The 18,682-nt window shown below is 39.6% G+C and overlaps 1 pseudogene; it reads right to left on the bottom strand.

Moving 5' to 3' along the window:
- Window positions 1-4,152: 4,152 nt before the first annotated feature.
- On the bottom strand, window positions 4,153-9,325 carry LOC144465042 (uncharacterized; annotated as a pseudogene).
- Between the last annotated feature and the right edge of the window lie 9,357 nt (window positions 9,326-18,682).

The raw sequence follows: 18,682 nt of genomic DNA, 5'->3' as shown, positions 1-18,682 counted from the left end.
ATATGCAAATTAGATGAGTTAATTTACTCCCATCACAAACTTTGGGTCATGATGAATAGTTTTCTCATTTACAGTATGCCTTTATCTCTCACCACTTTTATGCGAAAGCCTTTTGAAATGTTGAAATGAATATTTTCCTCAAATAACTCTGGCAACTAAAGGGTTAAAATGGAGATTGTGCCCCTGTCATGTCTGCATGTAAGATGTAGACACACACACACATCATGTTTCTGTGAGTTTGTGTGGCACAGCGGTTGCCATGGTAATAAACTAGGTGCACCTGGCAGAAGAGCAGAGAGAGACAGACAGAACACAGAGAAGAGAGCTCTTTTAGAGGAGATTTAACTCCTCGAACAAATTCTTCGCATACCCAAAGCGTTGGTCCCATCATGAAAATAAAGTGATGGTGAGAGACAGCCACTTCTCGTGAACGTACATGTCGTGTTTTATATTTCTCGAGTCCAAAATGGGGTCACCAGAGCGAGTTACAAATGTGTTGCACCTCAGCTGTTTCCAGAAATTTCTCCTCTCAGATTACATGGGAGTGAATGAGAAAAAAATCGGCGCTCCCTTTGCTTTGGAGCCGCTCAGCAAAAATGTGTACATGTGACAGATTCCATGTCAACATTTCTGTGAGCAGGACAAATTTTCCTACGTTTTGTGGTATAAATTGTGTATGTACAGTGAAAATTGTGGCCGTATGAGCAAGTTGAAGAGAAAATTCAAGTATGAGTAGAGGGCTGTGTGTGTGTGTGTGTGTCTGTGTGTGCAGCCGTTGCCATGGCGATTCCTGACTTGCCTGCACTTGAGGGGCACACACAGACAGCTCATGAGAGAGCAGAGGAGCAAAGGCTGTTTTTAATGGGTTTTCACTCCTCGAACAAGTTCTTCCCATACCCAAACCGTTGGTCCCATCATGAAAATAAAGTGATTGTGAGAGACAGCCACTTCTTGTGAACGCACGTGTCGAGTTTTATATTTCTCGAGTCCAAAATGGGGTCACCAGAGCGAGTTACAAATGTGTTACACCTCAGCTGTTTCCAGAAATTTCTCCTCTCTTCCGATAATGTCCTAATGAAGCTGAATCTGAAGAAGTTTGAATGGTTTGAATCAGTTGAAGTATGTTGAAGATAATTGATGTTGAAAAACGCGGCGGAAGAATAATAAGAAGAAGAAGAAGAAAAATAAAGAATTTTGGTAGTAGAAGAACATAGGTTGTGAATGCTTGCAGCATTCACACCCAATAATAATAAACGGAGCAAAAACAATAGGGTCCTCACCTTCGGCGAGGACTGCTCTGTGACTGCTCTGTGAGCAGTCCTCTGCTTTCGGGCTCGGTCCCTAATAATAATAATAATAATAATATAATAATAATAATAATAATAATAAACACTACAAGAACAATAGGGTCCTCGCCCTTCAGCCGAGGTCCCTAATAATAATAATAATAATAATAAACGCTACAAGAACAATAGGGTCCTTGCCTTTCAGCCGAGGTCCCTAATAATAATAATAATAAACGCTACAAGAACAAGAGGGTCCGATAATGTCCTAATGAAGCCGAATCAGAAGAAGTTTGAATGGTTTGAATCGGTTGAAGTATGTTGAAGATAATTGATGTTGAAAAACGCGGCGGAAGAATAATAATAATAATAAGAAAAATAAAGAATTTTGGTAGTAGAAGAACATAGGTTGTGAATGCTTGCAGCATTCACACCCAATAATAATAAACGGAGAAAAAACAATAGGGTCCTCACCTTCGCCTTTCAGCCAAGGTCCCTAATAATAATAATAATAAACGCTACAAGAACAAGAGGGTCCTCGTCCTTCAGGCTGAGGTCCCTAATAATAAGAAACGCTACAAGAACAAGAGGGTCCTCGCCCTTCAGCCGAGGTCCCTAATAATAAGAAACGCTACAAGAACAAGAGGGTCCTCGCCCTTCAGCCGAGGTCCCTAATAATAATAAACGCTACAAGAACAAGAGGGTCCTCGCCCTTCAGGCCGAGGTCCCTAACTAAAAAGGGTGAATCACTTCTTTTTGTTGACAGTACTATTATGTCACATCTGTAGGATAAAATAAAACAGGGAGCAACACCTCAAAATGTAGATTACAGTCCTTTAAATGCTTTCTTTTTGTCCTTGGAAGACAATGTAATAAGCTGTCTAAAGTCAAGTAGCCAAAACTGGTACTTACAGTTTCTGCTGTGTGTAGCAGGCGTGGTGGAGACATAACGTTAACAAGTGGCCATGACCTCAACACCGGTGATGTACTGAAAGAAATTAACATCTTGTAACAAGTATAACACTGCCTTTCTTTCACAATTTCTACATTTCTTTATTATGTTCTAGATGATAATCTCGCAATGCGCTGTTGATAACAGTAACGTTAACGTTACAGATACATTTCAGTCCCCTTCGACTTTTATCAATGTCACGTTACCATAATTAATGTTAGCGTTCTATATTAACTTAGTTAGCTAGTGTTAGCGAACTACAAAGTAGGCTAATTTGATGACAATAATAGTATACTTTATCACACAAAAGTCATATGGAAAATAAGTTCATATTTTATAAGGTCATATGTATTCCAAGAATATAATACTTAGATGTATGTTGCTGTATAAAAATCCTCCTGGGTGGTGAGACTGCTGGCATTAGATGTGTAAGTGCGACAGTAAATGTATATCTGACAGTCACAGTTGATAAGAATCAAAGATTCCTAGGTCTAACCCTTGATATTCCATAGTAAATGCTTGGGGTCATTTTTGACCCCACTTATGGAAGAGTGGGGTAGTGATACAAAAACAATTTCTTAAAATGTATATAATTTTTTTTAAATGCAAATGGCTTCATGTCAAAGACATGTTTTATGAGGAATACCTGGACTATGAATTGATAAAAATGTTTAATTCCATAGATATTGAAGAAAAACAACCCCTGGGGTCATTTTTGACCCCACTTATGCATCTAAGGGTTAAAAGGAATGTTCACTGATGTACACTGTCCCTTCTTAAACAAATAAATTATTTTAATTTATATGAAGGGGGGAGTCTCTCTGGAATCTGGTAATATAACAACCATGATGCTGGGACATTCTCAGCTGTCCAAAACATGTGGTTTGTGCCACGGACATGATTGCCAGTATTTTTTCATTACTGCAAGAAATTCCATTGACTCATTCACAAGTCAAAAATGTGTTTTATCAGAAAGAAACATGCAATATTTACATCCATTGACTCATTCACAAGTCAAAAATGTGTTTTATCTGAAAGAAACTAGAAAGATAATAGATAGATAATAGAAAAATAGTCAACCAAGTGCAATGATGTCCTCCAAGATAATATTTGCCACTTTGTTTGCAGTAAAAAAGTTTTCTTGTTGACATGATCTTGACTTCTCTGTGCTCCGTGCTGCTCTTTGACCTGACCTGAACGTTTTTTTTGTTATTGTTTTTCAGTTTCAGTTATATACTAGGGGGACATTTTGGGCATTGGGGGGACGTGTCCCCCTCAATGTATATGGTGACTACGGCCCTGTCAGGCATGCATAATTAGGCTACAGTTGTCTGGGTGCACAAAGGTGAAGTGTGCTGGTCTTGTCATACAAAGTTTGATGGAGTGTCAACTGAACAATATGGAGATATTTGCATCTTGAAAGCCGGACTACAAATGTGGAAAGACAGGGAGAAACACACGCAAGTCTAAGACGTGGTAAGATACGATTTTCCTCACTATATGAAGTGACTGATAACAAGATCTGTATAATGGATTGTAAAGAAATTCGTCAGGTTTTTATTTTGTAGACAATTGAACTGTATTTACAGCGTGATAGGATGACAGCACAATGATGTGTGTGGTATCATCGGAAAGCTCTGGTCCTGCACTTTCATGTGATATGTGTGGAATTTCTGTGTGACCCTGCATTTGCGAGTAATCCATCCAACAAAGCTGTATGAAAGCTCTGTTATACATAATTTTAGTGTAACTTTATCAATTTTTTTCGCTGTGAAAACACTGGACTACCGACAAGTTGGTCTTGGTCTTGTCGGAAAGCTACGGTTCCACTGTTTCACATGATATGTGTGGCTTCTCGCTATGACGAACGGTTGCGGAGAAAATCCATAGAGAAGAACAGGTGTGAATTTGGACGCACTATGCGTCGTTCGTTTCACCTCTGTGCACTATCATGTCCTCCCAAATCTGGACATTTTCCCATCCATGATCAGTTTTGATATGAACCGGCCGGCCAAGTTCACTGATGGCTGTACTAAAGAGATCCATGACAGTCTCAGCCCTGTTGTTGCTGGCACACTGGAGGAATGTCAACATTTTGCTGTAACCATCCATTGCGCCATGTACAACTAATTTCCATCGAATTAGTTTGTGATTGCCATCAATGTGCCATATATAGTTAGGACAAGGCACAATGTACACTCGTCTCTGAGTCGGTGTCTCTGCACCACAATGTTTCTGGCACGCAAATGTCCATTAAGCATAACTTCTCCTAAATGAGGATGTTCTGCTTTTATCTGTCTTATGGTTGCATCCAATTCCTCATTAGAAATTGTACAGAATTTTGTGCGCCTTATGTTGTAATCCCGCATCAGCTTGTATAATGTGGGTCTGGAGATCCGCAGGACAGATGCCACTTCAGAAAGCGCTGTTCCTAGCAGCAGCAAACTCTCAATGTCCTCTTTGGATATTATGGTATGACCATCCTACAAAACAGGATAAAACAGACATCCTGAATTGCACTGAACTAATCATCCTGTTCTCATTTCCAACTTACGTCCTATGTTGACTGTATTGTCAAATCCCTTGCCAACACTATACACAGGACTGGGTAGTAAATAATTACATGTAATTGGGATTACATAATCAGATTACAAAAAATAAGTACCTATAATCAACCCAGATTGCATTTGAAAAATGTGTAATTAGATTATAGTTACATTGTCAAGGATTACTTGTTACATTTTTGATTTCTCCATTATTTTGTCTTTAAAGCAGAAAAGAAGAACAACTCTTAAAAAAGTCACAATTTGCATATTTGGTTCTGAGGTAATACAAAAGTAAAGCAATGACGTTTCATTACTTTAATACTGTGATGCTTAGATTAGGTTACTGACTACATTTTTTAACAGGTAACTAGTAATTGTATCGGAATACATTTTTAAAGTAACCCTCCCAACCCTGACAATTGATAACATTACAGAGACATTAAGAGCCGACCTGGGATAAGCTAGAAATGACAAGGGAGGTCTAATATGCAATTACAGTTTAGTCACACAACCAACCCACAACATGATGTATATAATGGAAGGAGATGTATTAAGATGGACTACAACAGAACAATAACTCTAGCTCTAAAATATGCCTTCTGAATTAGCTGATAAACTGGATGGGTTTTCTTTTGTGAGCTAATGTTTCTCAGTTAACTTAAGGTAACAAAACATTGTAATGCTATATCACAACTTCACTTACTGATCTCAGTGATGTGACAGTGGTAAGTGGCAGTGCCTGAGGACACAGCTGGAGGTGCCTGTGGGTTAACCATAGACTGTATGGGGTTAACCTGTGGTGTGGAGACCTGAAACAAGAACCAACATTTTAACCTGTTAAAAATCCAAGTGTTAAATGACCATAGATTCTGGTGTACACCACTACCAACTGAGAAACATGCTAACAGGACACATCATTGGAAAGTTTAGATTCTTGTGATTCCATTGATGCAAACGAAATGTAACGACTAAGCGACTGCAGCAGATTTTTAGGACGACTGACACATTGTATCGCCAATGAAGAGCTGAATCTGCAGATAGGATTACATGGCAGATTCAAGACCGAGGGAGAAATCATGTAAAGAGAGGTTTTCCACAGGGCTTGAAATAATTAAATGGCCTAAAATCAATACATTTGACATAAATGTGAGGATTAATGTCAACTGAGGATTAATATCAACTGTGACCTACATAAGTAATTGGCCTTTTTTGGAAAATGCCTAGACATACTCGTAAAATGTAAAAAAAAACGCGTAAAATATTAATTTTCTGTGGTATATTAATAAAATGTGTTGAAATTGGACAATGCAGATTCAAACAATCTTTATTATCCAAGTCCAAGGGTGAGGAGAGGGGGGAAACTCAGGGCTGGGGAAACTTCCAGGGAGGAAAAGGTGGCTGGCAGAGCGTGGCAAAAACGGAACTGAGGATATGGCAGTGCACGCTGGAGGATGAGTGGAGAATGAGACTAGGGCTGCATCCCAAGTCTCTTAAAATGACTGCTAACCACCTTATCTAGCCACCTTATCTAACTGTTTAGTCCCTCCCACTTAGGAAAACATGCAAGGAGTCAGGAGTTAGGAGTGAGGAGCGAGGATTGCTGATTAAGAGACATGAGACGGCCTTACTCTGAAGCATCACATAAAGCGACGTCCTATTCTGGTGACAGTGCGACAGCTGGATCTGCTGCATAACGGAGCCAGCGTTTGGCGTACATCCCAAGTCCCATTATATTCGCTGATCAAAGCCGTAACCCCCACGCCGTCATGACTTTGTTCACACACTTTTGCATGTATTACCATTGTTATTGAGTCATTTGCCGAAGTTTGTCGCAATTAAAGAACGGTCTGTAGCCCTGCCACTGTCACAGTGATGAGCATCATTATCATTATTATTATTATCATCATCATTATTATCACTATTATTAAATCCACTTGCCATCATTCAACAAGTCAGCTGCTGAGTGAATAAGACCTCAATCAATTCAGTTTTATTTATAAAGCCCAATATCACAAATCACAATTTGCCTCACAGGGCTTTACAGCAAACGACATCCCTCTGTCCTTAGGACCCTCACAGCTGATCAGGAAAACTCCTCAAAAAAACCCTTTAACGGGGAAAAAACAGTAGAAAGCTCAGGAAGAGCAACTGAGGAGAGATCCCTCTTCCAGGATGGACAGACGTGCAACAGATGTCGCACAGAACAGATCAACATGATAAATTAACAGTAATCTGTATGACACAATGAGGCAGAAAGAGAGACAGAGAGAGAGACAGAGACAGAGAGAGAGAGAGAGATGCAGGACAAACAGTAATGACAGTAGCTTACAGCAGCATTAATGAAAGTAATACTATTAATTAATATTAATAATTAATATTACCTACAGGCTATTAAACATTATTCCACTCACATGACATGCAGGGCAATTAATGGTGGGAAAATGTGTTTGTTTGTTTGTTTGTTTGTTTGTGTGTGTGTGTGTGTGTGTGTGTGTGTGTGTGTGCGTGCGTGGTGTTATATCAACACGTGTGGTTCTGGACATGAGCAGCTGCACATTTAACAGCCACACATCACCGACAGTCCGCTGAACACTGCAACGGGTTGTGAATGAAATAAACTTAATTACAACATGACAGTCTTGCATGAAATATCATTAACGTTACTCTTTGTAGTCACGTAGGCATGTGAATTACAGCGTTTCATTGCAAAGAATGCATGTAACGGGTACACTTGCGCTGTTTCTCCGCCATCTCGTTCAAATGAGCCAGACGTAGGGGGCGGGTATTTATATGTCAGGGCCTCAAGCTGAAAAAGACTTCCTGTTAGGAACCTCTCGTGTTACCTTACTCATCGCACCTAACAGATCCCTCCTAACGCCTAACGCTAACTCCTTACTGGCAGGAATAAGAGACATGAGACGGCCTTAAAGATGGCGGACCTCAAACGACTTCCGGTTCAAGTCAGGAGTTAGGAGTTAGCAGTATACAATTAAGAGACTTGGGATGCAGCCCAGGTATTTGTGCTGCAGCAGAGGTGAGTGGCAATCAGCGGTGATACAGTTCAGGTGGTGCAGGAGGAGATGCAGCACAGAAGTAGGTCAGCCACGCCCAGCCAGTAACAGACAGGGAAGACCAAACAAACCAAAACAAGCAGGGAGGGTGTTACGCCCCGGTCTAGGGGTGTGGGTGCGTAACATAAGGACACACAGGAACACGAGTATAAATGTAACAGGTGAGCAATTTATTGCTACACACACTATACAATATCGCACACAAAATGGAGCAAAAGACGTCAGGGTGAGCCCAGGCCAAAACAACAAACAAAACCTGTCTACTGACCGGTGAAATAACTAATTCCTAATCAAAACAAAAGAAACAAAAATACAATACTAGGCCTAACTCCCTAGGCTAACGAAAAACATGAGAAAACAGGTATAACAAAAATAGTAGCTCACCCCTACGCTCCGTGCAAACAATAATATGTGACAGTGACTATTTACAATATACACAAATGACTCAGTTGGCCCTAAGGTGCTGGTCTGAACAAAAGAAATAATTATTTAGCAAGGCAAGCCAAATAATCACACGATAGTTGCACAACAAAGTACTCAAAAAATCACAAAAAACAGAAACGATACGATGCGCTGCTACCATGTAGGAGAGTGGTCTCGCGGCTTCTGTGTGGCTGGCATTATGAGGGCCGAGCCCCTTGCTCCACCAATCCAGCCGTAGCGACGTCACGATCGTTCAGCAAATCACCTGCACACCTGTTCACAAAGCATACGATCTCCGGACAGAAAGAGAGGTCTAACTCTCCACTAAACATACTGATCAAATGCATATACACAGACATATACACATACACGTATTAAATACACAGGTCATAATGCACATACACATAATGAATACACAGGCGGCTGGGGGATGTAACAGAGGGGAACAGAGAGAACACACACACCCCGCATCCCAACATGGACTGCGTTTCCCAGCTGAGATATTAGTCACCTACAGGCATCTGTTTGCAGAGTGTTTCAGCTCAAAAGAGACCAACACATGTCTCTACTCGAAATGGTTCAAAAACAGCTTTCAATTCACTTTGGTTATGCCTTGGAGAAGCGTTTTAAACATTTGTTTTTATTAAATGTCACTCATGGCGGCAAAACTTGTGGTCCTTCGGTTAATGTAGCGAGCGATCGCACTAATGTTATCTATCAGGGAAGGTTAGCCACATAGCATAATTAAGCTACCACAGCTTAAGCTTCATGGGGCGCAGTCAGCTTTCTTACCGATAATCACTAACTAAGTTATGGGTAACTTATATTACCTTTCCGAACAGTCGCTGAAAGTCCTTTCAGTGAATCACAAAACCTTAGCTGGCACCCAAGTCACACTTGCAAACATTAGCTTGCTAGGTCGGTTAGCTAACAGTAGCTTCCTCAAGAACACAGGAAAAAAGTTCAAGTTTTAACTACGTAACTTACCGTTAATGGTGTGGACGGTACCGGCGGTAGAGCACCTTGGAGTGCAGCACGCACACCTGCCATGACCGCCCATTCAATCCCTCCTAATTGGAGGGAACCGGCCATGTTTCAGTCCTTCCCCTCACACCTCCGCATCCATAGCATGGTCGGTCAGAGGTCAGAGGGCGGGTCCGTGTGCGCTTAGAGGCGTGGGCTTTTTGCATATTTTCTAAGCATTTAGCTTTACACTTGGCAACACATTTAGATTTAACATTTAGGTTTAGATTTACCTGTTAGATTCACCATTTAATTTCTACCTCAAATGTGAAGAAAATGAGCTCAATGTGAGAAAAGTGAGTTAAATATTCAAAATATATCAGCTAGGAAAGTGTGACTGAATTTTTACATTCGGCACCCCATATGAACAAGCAAAAAAGTGTAAAACAAACAAAAAGAGTATTTTTTTTTAAAAAATTGACACCTATTGTAGCTGGAGCTACCACAGAATCAGAATCAAGTTTTGAGAACTTTGCCAGGTGTTTCTGTCTGTCTGTCTGTCTGTCTGTCTGTGGGCAGATTTTGTCAACACACAATGTCACAATAGTGACAGGTGGCTACACATTTTGACAAATAAAGGCCTGTCTCAATTAGACACCTGGTCTGTCAGTTTTATGGATGTATAAAACTGGATTGTTGACTACCCACTTGAGCTAACAGTTAGCTGTTTAGATTGAACATACAGATATAAATGTTTAAAATTTCAATATGGAGATGCTACACATCATTGGCTTGGTTCATTTCATGTAACTGACACCATGAGCACCAGAGAAGACTGTAATTCATTTAAATTTACTAGCATAACAAAAAAACAATAGGTGACTCCCCTGTTACACCCTATATTTGGGACAGGTGTCTATATGGGACAGGCCCTTAATTCCTTTTACACAAAACTGTTGCACAGCAAAGATTGGAAATACAATCAAACTGTTTATTTGAACCAGTGTGAATATTGCTTGTATAAAAATAAGGCTTCAAATAACATATCAATTATGTGTTATGTGTTATGTTGTGACACTTGTTTCACAGCACCCGAGGATAACGGCACCAACATCACTTTATCCTGTTAAAACAATATTTATAACATGGATTAATTTTTAGGAAAAACGCTTTTGATCTTTTGATCAGTGGACTCTAACGGACTAAAGGAATATGAATAACTTACCAGGTAATCATGGAATGGACACATATTCTGAATTTATGACAGCTTTAGAAGAGGGCAACTGTTACACCCGCAAATGTTATAACAGTCCACAAACGTAATAAACCACAAACGTAATACAAATCGGCAGCTTTGAATGTAATAATCCCGCAAATGTAATAAATTTCCCACAAACATAATAGCAGCTGCCTACTACAAACACACAATTTCCTGCAAATGTAATAACTATTACATTTGCAGGAAATTATTACATATGTGGGAAGGTGAAAATCTAAACTGTAATAACTTCCCACAAATGTAACATGAGACTGAATAATGATCTTTGTGGTTGTTGTTGTTTGTTTGTTTACTTATACACCTGCCAATAGTGATGCGTGTGTTGACAAGCAACCCGCAGGTCGGGTGGGGCGGGTCAGAAAGTGACAGAGCAGCGTTCTGAGTAAGTTAGAAATAACTTACAGAAACACACACACACACACACACACACACACACACACTGGTCATTCCTTGTCAGTTCACAGAATTACTCTGTGGCAGCAAATATGTCGTTTAATTGGATTTACTTTATTTTATTCTGCCTCGTTAATATGGATTTCTCTGCAGCATCTGGCCTACAGTACCTGTTCAGCACCTCGTTAGTTAGCAGCTTGTATCCACCTTGTTTTTCACGGAAACACGGAGGCAAAACAGAACGCAGCCAGCTTCCGTTTTTTTTTTTGCGACACTTCCGGTCCAGCACTCTTACCACTGTGTAAATGGGAATCGCTTTGTTGTTTACCTTGCTGAGTTTAGCTATATATATGTATATATCACATTTTTCACGTCACTATATCACCGTTTAGACTAATCTGATGTTTGTAAAGTCTATAAACACAGTGACTGAACAAACATTAGTATTTTCTCTGTGTGTAATTAATAACATGGTTATCGTAGATTAGCTGGGATAACCGTTAGCTGTTAGCCGTGTCTGTAATAACTCACTAAACTCACAAAGTGGCCCGTGAAAAAAATATTTTCTCCAGCGGATGTCTTAGTTACAACATGATTGAGGTAACTGGAGTAGTTTCATGTCGTATCCGACAACGGGAGACTTTTAACGGATGACAATCCTGATGTTAGCTTTGCTGCTAGTGTTAACGTTAGCTGTCCCTGTCAGCTGCAGCCACTGATGCTTTCTAGACATTGTGATTTCCCAAAACTGAATAAATACCACACATAGCAACACAAAACTGCTTTGCTAGCTCAATCATGTTGTAATGGCTGGATGGTTGATGCGTACATGCTGATTCGGGTGCTATCAGAGCCGATCCGCGCATCACTATGGCTTAATGATCAACTCAGTCAATTAAAACAACCCGTCCTGTGTTAGGAGTGTATGTTGCTGACAGAAAGAAAGAAAGAAAAAGGAAAAAAAGATAGAAAAGCAGCGTACACCTCACATATTTATTTCTCACAATTGCGCACACGTTTGGCTGGCATGCAGAAGCACCGTCTGTGTGTCGAGGGTGTGAGCCGCAGCTTCAGCTGCTCAGGTAGAGAGGCTGTGTAGCCCGGTGTGTTTTTTCGCTGATTCGGTTCTGCAGGTTCTCTGCTGGTACACTGGAGACAGGGATCAAGCAGTTTGTCTCACTCGGGATAGATTGTGCTTTTTTGGTTCATAGTTTATGATTGACGTGCGATTTATTCGCGTTTAGAGGGAATAAATTTCCGTTATAACGGAAACGTGAGCACAGTTATCTAACGTTATACAAAATACACAGACTAACTAACTAATTAACTAACTGATTGACTAACATAAACAACTGAAAATTGAAAAAAAAATTAGCTTGCACCGTTAGCTCCGGTAAGGGAAAGCATGAGGGAAAGCGGCTGACCGGAAGTCACGCACAAAAAAACGGAAGTTGATCACTATTTACTTCCGTGTTTGAAAATAAGGTGGATAAGCTGCAGATTTTTAGTATTTGTGGTTTATTCATTCAATTAGATTCAAATTTGCTTTATTGGTGTAAATATCATAACAACAATATTGCCAAAGCATCAAGAATCAGTTCAACAAAAATTAATGAATTTCATGAATTAAAACAAGAAAAGAGTAGCATAGTACTGTTAAAACTTGCTCTGTTTGTGGGTGTACATGTGTGTTTGAGTTATATTACTGTATGTGTGATTTTGTATATGTGTGTATATGGGGAAGAAATAATTAAAAGAAAAATAATAATAATAATAATGGTAATAATAATAATGATTAAAATAATTATTATCACAATTAAGTTATCTTTTTTTATGAAAATAAATGATAATTTAATCATTAAAGATTCCTTCAAGACATGTTTTAACGTATATAAATGTTTCTCTTTGAATAATAATGTATGATATAGTTTCCTTAATAATCCTTAAAATGACATCTACACCTTCTCCCTCATTAAAAATGCTAGAATCTATCAATATGCCAATTTTATTCTTCATCCCAAAGGTTTCACTGTTAAGTCCATTTTCAGTGTATGTGCACTGGAGGCTTCAAGTTTCCACGTCACACTTGTGTAAGTTGAACATTGGACAATGACTGGCTTCTAAAATATTTGTGATGTCACAAATCATGCTTGTAGCCCTTCCAAAGAATGAACGACATATTCAAGTTTTTGGCTTTTGATATGCAGACATATTTTAATTAAATGGTTCAAACATAGGCTACATAAGCCACCAACATAGGCTCGTAGCCCTAGCCCTTAAAATCATATGAGCATTTTCAGCAGATAAATGTGAAAACAGCCTTCGAGTGTCAAGCTCTGCACATACATCATTCTGCACAGTGAGGCTCAAACATTCATCTGTAGGAACAAGAAGAAAACACATTTTTAAGTGGAGGAGGATTAAGTATTTGTAAACCATGGTTTTTAAAACCTTACAACCTGCACCTCACCCCCTATGAGAGCCAACCCATCCCGCAGCGCTGCTGTCCAAGGTGCTGAACAGGTACTGTAGGCCAGATGCTGCAGAGAAATCCGTATTAACAAGAGGCAGAAGAAAATAAAATAAATCCAATTAAACGACATATTTGCTGCCACAGAGTAATTCTGTGAACTGACAAGGAATGACCAGTGTGTGTGTGTGTGTGTGTGTGTATGTGTGTATGTGTGTGTTTCTGTAAGTTATTTCTAACTTACTCAGAATGCTGCTCTGTCAATTTCTGACCCACCCCTCCCGACCTGCGGGTTGCTTGTCAACACACGCATCACTATTGGCAGGTGTATAAGTAAACAAACAAACAACAACAACCACAAAGATCATTATTCAGTCTCATATTACATTTGTGGGAAGTTATTACAGTTTAGATTTTCACCTTCCCACATATGTAATAATTTCCTGCAAATGTAATAGTTACTACATTTACGGAAAATTGTGTGTTACGTTTGTAGTAGGCCGCTGCTATTACGTTTGTGGGAAATTTATTACATTTGCGGGATTATTACATTCAAAGCTGCCGATTTGTATTACGTTTGTGGTTTATTACATTTGTGGGCTGTTATAACGTTTGCGGGTGTAACACTTGCCCTCTTCTAAAGCTGTCATAAATTCAGAATATGTGTCCATTCCATGATTACCTGGTAAGTTATTCATATTCCTTTAGTCCGTTAGAGTCCACTGATCAAAAGATCAAAAGCGTTTTTCCTAAAAATTAATCCATGTTATAAATATTGTTTTAACAGGATAGTGATGTTGGTGCCATTATCCTCAGGTGCTGTGAAACAAGTGTCACAACATAACACATAACACATAATTGATATGTTATTTGAAGCCTTATTTTTATACAAGCAATATTCACACTGGTTCAAATAAACAGTTTGATTGTATTTCCAATCTTTGCTGTGCAACAGTTTTGTGTAAAAGGAATTAAGGGCCTGTCCCATATAGACACCTGTCCCAAATATAGGCCTGTTGAGTTCACTGACTTAAGCAAATAATAGCCCTGGCTACTAACTGAAGCCTTATGGTAAGAATGACTATCTAAAATAAACTTAATTGTGTATTAAACTTGCCCACAAATGAGGCAAAACAGGTAGCCTTATCCAGCAATTTGGGGGCACCGGTCATGCTAATGTCAAATCAGCTCCTCATGAACAGGTGGCATTTATCAGGTTGTAAAAAGTGATTTACGACAAGTCAGTGTAGTTAAGAGTTTGGAGAATCTGACTCAGAACAAAAAACATTCACAGACAAACGTGTGAAAGGTTGCAGGCAGCCCAATGTGTGTTGGGCTCACCTGTTATGAAAGAGACTGGGGTGGCAGTAGCTCAGCCGATAGGAACTTGGGTTGGGAACCAGAGGGTCGCCAGTTCAAGTCCCCGTCCGGACCAAATATGGAGCATGGACTAGTAGCTGGAGAGGTGCCAGTTAACCTCCTGGGCACTGCCGAGGTGCCCTTGAGCAAGGGCCCCCAGCTGCTCGAGGCACCTGTCATGGGCAGCCCCCTCACTCTGACATCTCTCCACTTAGTGCATTTATAGGACCTGTTTGTGCATGTGTGTGCTTGGACCTGTGTGTAATTGACAATGGAGTGATCAGGGATTAATAAAGTATATAAAATAAAAAAAAAAATAAAAATAAAAAATAAAAAAAAGAAACTACAACAAACACAATAAATACTGCTACTTCACAGAGGAGTCATTATATACAAGGAATTGAGCCAAATCAAATGTCTCAAATAAACAGTAGCTTTCTGACTTTCCCATTGAAAACCAGAGAAAACATTTTAACTACGTTATTTAAAAGATCTCACCAATTTACCTAAATAACAATGTCAATGTCATTGAATGCCTATGACGTACAATTATTTGTGAACTCTTTTGTATTAAAACAAATTTAATTATTTATTAAACAAAAATTGCAAAGGATGACTTTTGTGACATGTGCATTACTGAAAATAAAAATCTCCCAAATGTAGTGTTTTTGAAGTTGGTGGTTGTGTTATCAGTGTTTTGGATGGATGCAGCAGTCAGAGGGATTGGCTGAGGATTGGAGTGAAGAGCCTGAGGGTGCAGAAACAGCTTTAGGCTTCACAGCCCACACAAGGCTGGCACAACAGCTTCTAAAAGGTGTGAGTGGGTGGGTGAGTGTGCGTATTATCAGTGTGCACATGCATATATGTTTATGCATGTATGGTGTGTCTATGAGTATTTGAGTTTGTGTCGACATGTGCTCTGGCATACCAAGACGTCAAGACTTTGTATGGTGACTAACATAAGGTTGTGTGTGTGAGGACAGAGGCCTTATCTAGTGTGTTGACTTCTTTCAGAAGCATGGAAAGAGAGGATAATGGTTTACTGCCTCTTGAAGTGTTAGTGTACTTGTGTGTGTCCGAATGTGTATCTGTCAGGTTTAGTTTTTGTATTTTACACTTGACCACGCCCCACAAATGTCAAGTGAAGCATGACAGATAATGCCACAAATCAATAAAAGCTTGGCTTGGATGGTGACAGACAGCCTCAAGGAGACCTGCATTTTTGGACACATCTCAACTTCTGAACCTTTTCAGGCCTGGCTGAACAGAGCCAATTTTCTATGTGGCTACACCAGAGCAGCTGTGAACACAGCACACTGGATGTGTGAACGTGTTTAGCCAGTGGATCAGAGAGCAGCAGTCCTAGCCAGACAACAGGCTGTCACAGATCTTAGGGGACCAAGGGCTGGAGAAAATTTTATTCAGTGCCTACAAACACAAAACAAGCACTTGGGACAAAGACATTTCTTTATTTGTCTTAGGCCTAGTCCACATGGACAAGGGTATTTTTGTAAACTAGGTTTTTCCCTCCTTCATTTTTAAAAACATACAACCACACACACTGTTATAAAAACATTTCTGCACAAATGAAAATTCAGGATCAGAATCAGAAATATGTTATTGACTCCCGAGGTGAAATTGTGTATGTAAGTAAAAGTAATACAATACAATAAAATAAAAATAAAAAAGTGCATTATACTACAATGTTAACACTAGTACTTAAGATATTAAGAATAAAATATATGTCTTCACTGTGCTGAGTCTGTTTGTAAATATGTGCATTGTGCTACATGCTGGTATGTTACATTCAGAAATATAAAATATGTATTATGCTATGTATTTTGCCAGAATGGTTACTACAATATATACATCAGAAAAACAGACAAGAATAAGAATAAACATAAGAAGTGTGTACAGTTATGTGCATTGTATGTTGAATAAATATATAAGACAAAACACAACTGAAGTGCTGTCAAGAGCATGCCAAACCAGCAGGTGGCAATATAGCCCTAACCCTAAAGACAAGCAAAGAGAAGAAGGCAGTGTATGATGTTGGCTGATCAGAAACCTGAAGTAAAGCTATTAGCAGAAGGCTACCTGTAGGACTGACCTTTGTAGTGCATTCCGACACCTGTTTCTCAATGTGCTGTAAATCTTTGTGTAAACATGTAAAAGTCCTGTAAGCGAGGTTAGAGCCAGTGCTATTTTGGTATTATCCATCGCAGGACAAGACACTCAGTTTTCCTGTCTACACAGCAACACCAAAAACTGAATTTGTGAAAATCTCCACCCTGATCGTAGTTAAACAAAAGGTTTGTTTTCAGTGACCCAAAATGCAGTTTGCATGTGGGCGAAAGGCAATAAAAAAGCTAAATTTACAAAAATACCCATGTCTGTGTGGACTAGGCCTTAGGGAATTATTTAATTGCTAACAGACCACTCTACAGACAGTGGGTCTCATTAACCATGGCCACAACAAATTCCTAACCTTCCATGTTCCCTTATCCATTGTTGTCCTTACGGTACATGGCCAAACAAGGTACTATGTTGACCAAGGTACCTTTTTATCCGTTTGTTTTCTGGGAATAACTGACACAATCACTTTATCTGAAGATGTACCTGAGGCAGCCGACCTGCAGACATTGGGTCTCATTCATGAAAAGTGAGTAAATCTGTGTGTAGATTTGCACATAAAAGCCTACTCTACTAAAAACCTACTCTGGATTCAGGAATGCCGCAGGAAACTCAGATTTGATCGTAAACACGTGTGTATGATCATGAATGCCAATCCATCGTAAAGTGACAGCGTGCTCCCGGTAATTAGCAATTAGCATAAATCCCCGCCCATGAATAGCCAATGACCATCATATATGGAGGTGTAGGTGCATCCAGTCGACCTGTCAGTCATGGCGCAAAGAAAGAAAGAGAGTGAAAGAAAAAAGAAGTTTTCCGAAGCGGAGATTGAAATAATTTTGGGTGAAGTGGACTTAAGAAAAAACATTTTATTTTCTTCAGTTAGTAGTGGTGCGACAGGGACAGGCAAAGCGAAGGCCTGGAGGGAGGTAACAGATGCTGTTAATGTTGTCTCCATAGTACAAAGGACCATGTCAGAGGTGAAGCGTAAATGGTTTGATATGAAACTGGAGGCAAAGAAACGCATAAGCACACACACAAAAAAATACAGCGATCATCAAACAAACAGAAGATTCATTTGTGGGGTTTTGAATGAAGTGGGAACGGGAAACCAGAGATGTTTTGTGCGTAATGGATAAATTCTAAATCAGTGATGGCTGTCGGAATGTAGAGCTATTTAACATTTATTTTAACAAATGATACGGATAACATATAGCCTACAGCAGTTTTGTATGCATCGTCTTCAAATTATTTGAATCTTAATCGCCTAAAGCTCTGTTTAATACAACGTAAATTAAACATTTTTCAAATCAGATTTATTCATTAAAATGATGACAGCTCATTGGCAGCAGTTTGAAGGATGACAGCACATTCAATTAACTGATGACCAGTGGAAGAGTAAAATTAGGAATATTAATTGTTTAAAGGATAACTTCGGTATTTTTCAACCTGGGCCATATTTCCCCACGTGTATGTGTGCGTATGATTCATACAGGTACAACTCGTTTTAAAATTGGTTCAGTATTGAGGGAGCCAGCAGCCGCGAGGTAGATATGGGGGCAAATGTGTCCCATATAACTTTGCGCATTAAAAGTGCTTTTTTTCACCACTGACCGATTCAGATCGCCAGTGCTATCTCTGTAAATAGCATACTAAGCGTTTCCCTTACCCTTCACTTCCTCTGGGCTGTGTGTGACGTCATCTCGCGAGAGCTTTGCTTGTTGCCGGAAGAAAACAGAGGAGCCATGCTGAGTGCCGCTCAGAGTGGCGCTGGTTGTCCCGGAGTTTTGATGCATCGGTATCATGGCTG

The sequence above is a fragment of the Epinephelus lanceolatus genome, chromosome 12 (genome assembly GCF_041903045.1).
Source record: "Epinephelus lanceolatus isolate andai-2023 chromosome 12, ASM4190304v1, whole genome shotgun sequence".
Classification (NCBI taxonomy): Eukaryota; Metazoa; Chordata; class Actinopteri; order Perciformes; family Serranidae; genus Epinephelus; species Epinephelus lanceolatus.
The sequence above is the reverse complement of the archived record's forward strand: the minus strand, read 5'-3'. Positions and strand labels throughout refer to the sequence as shown.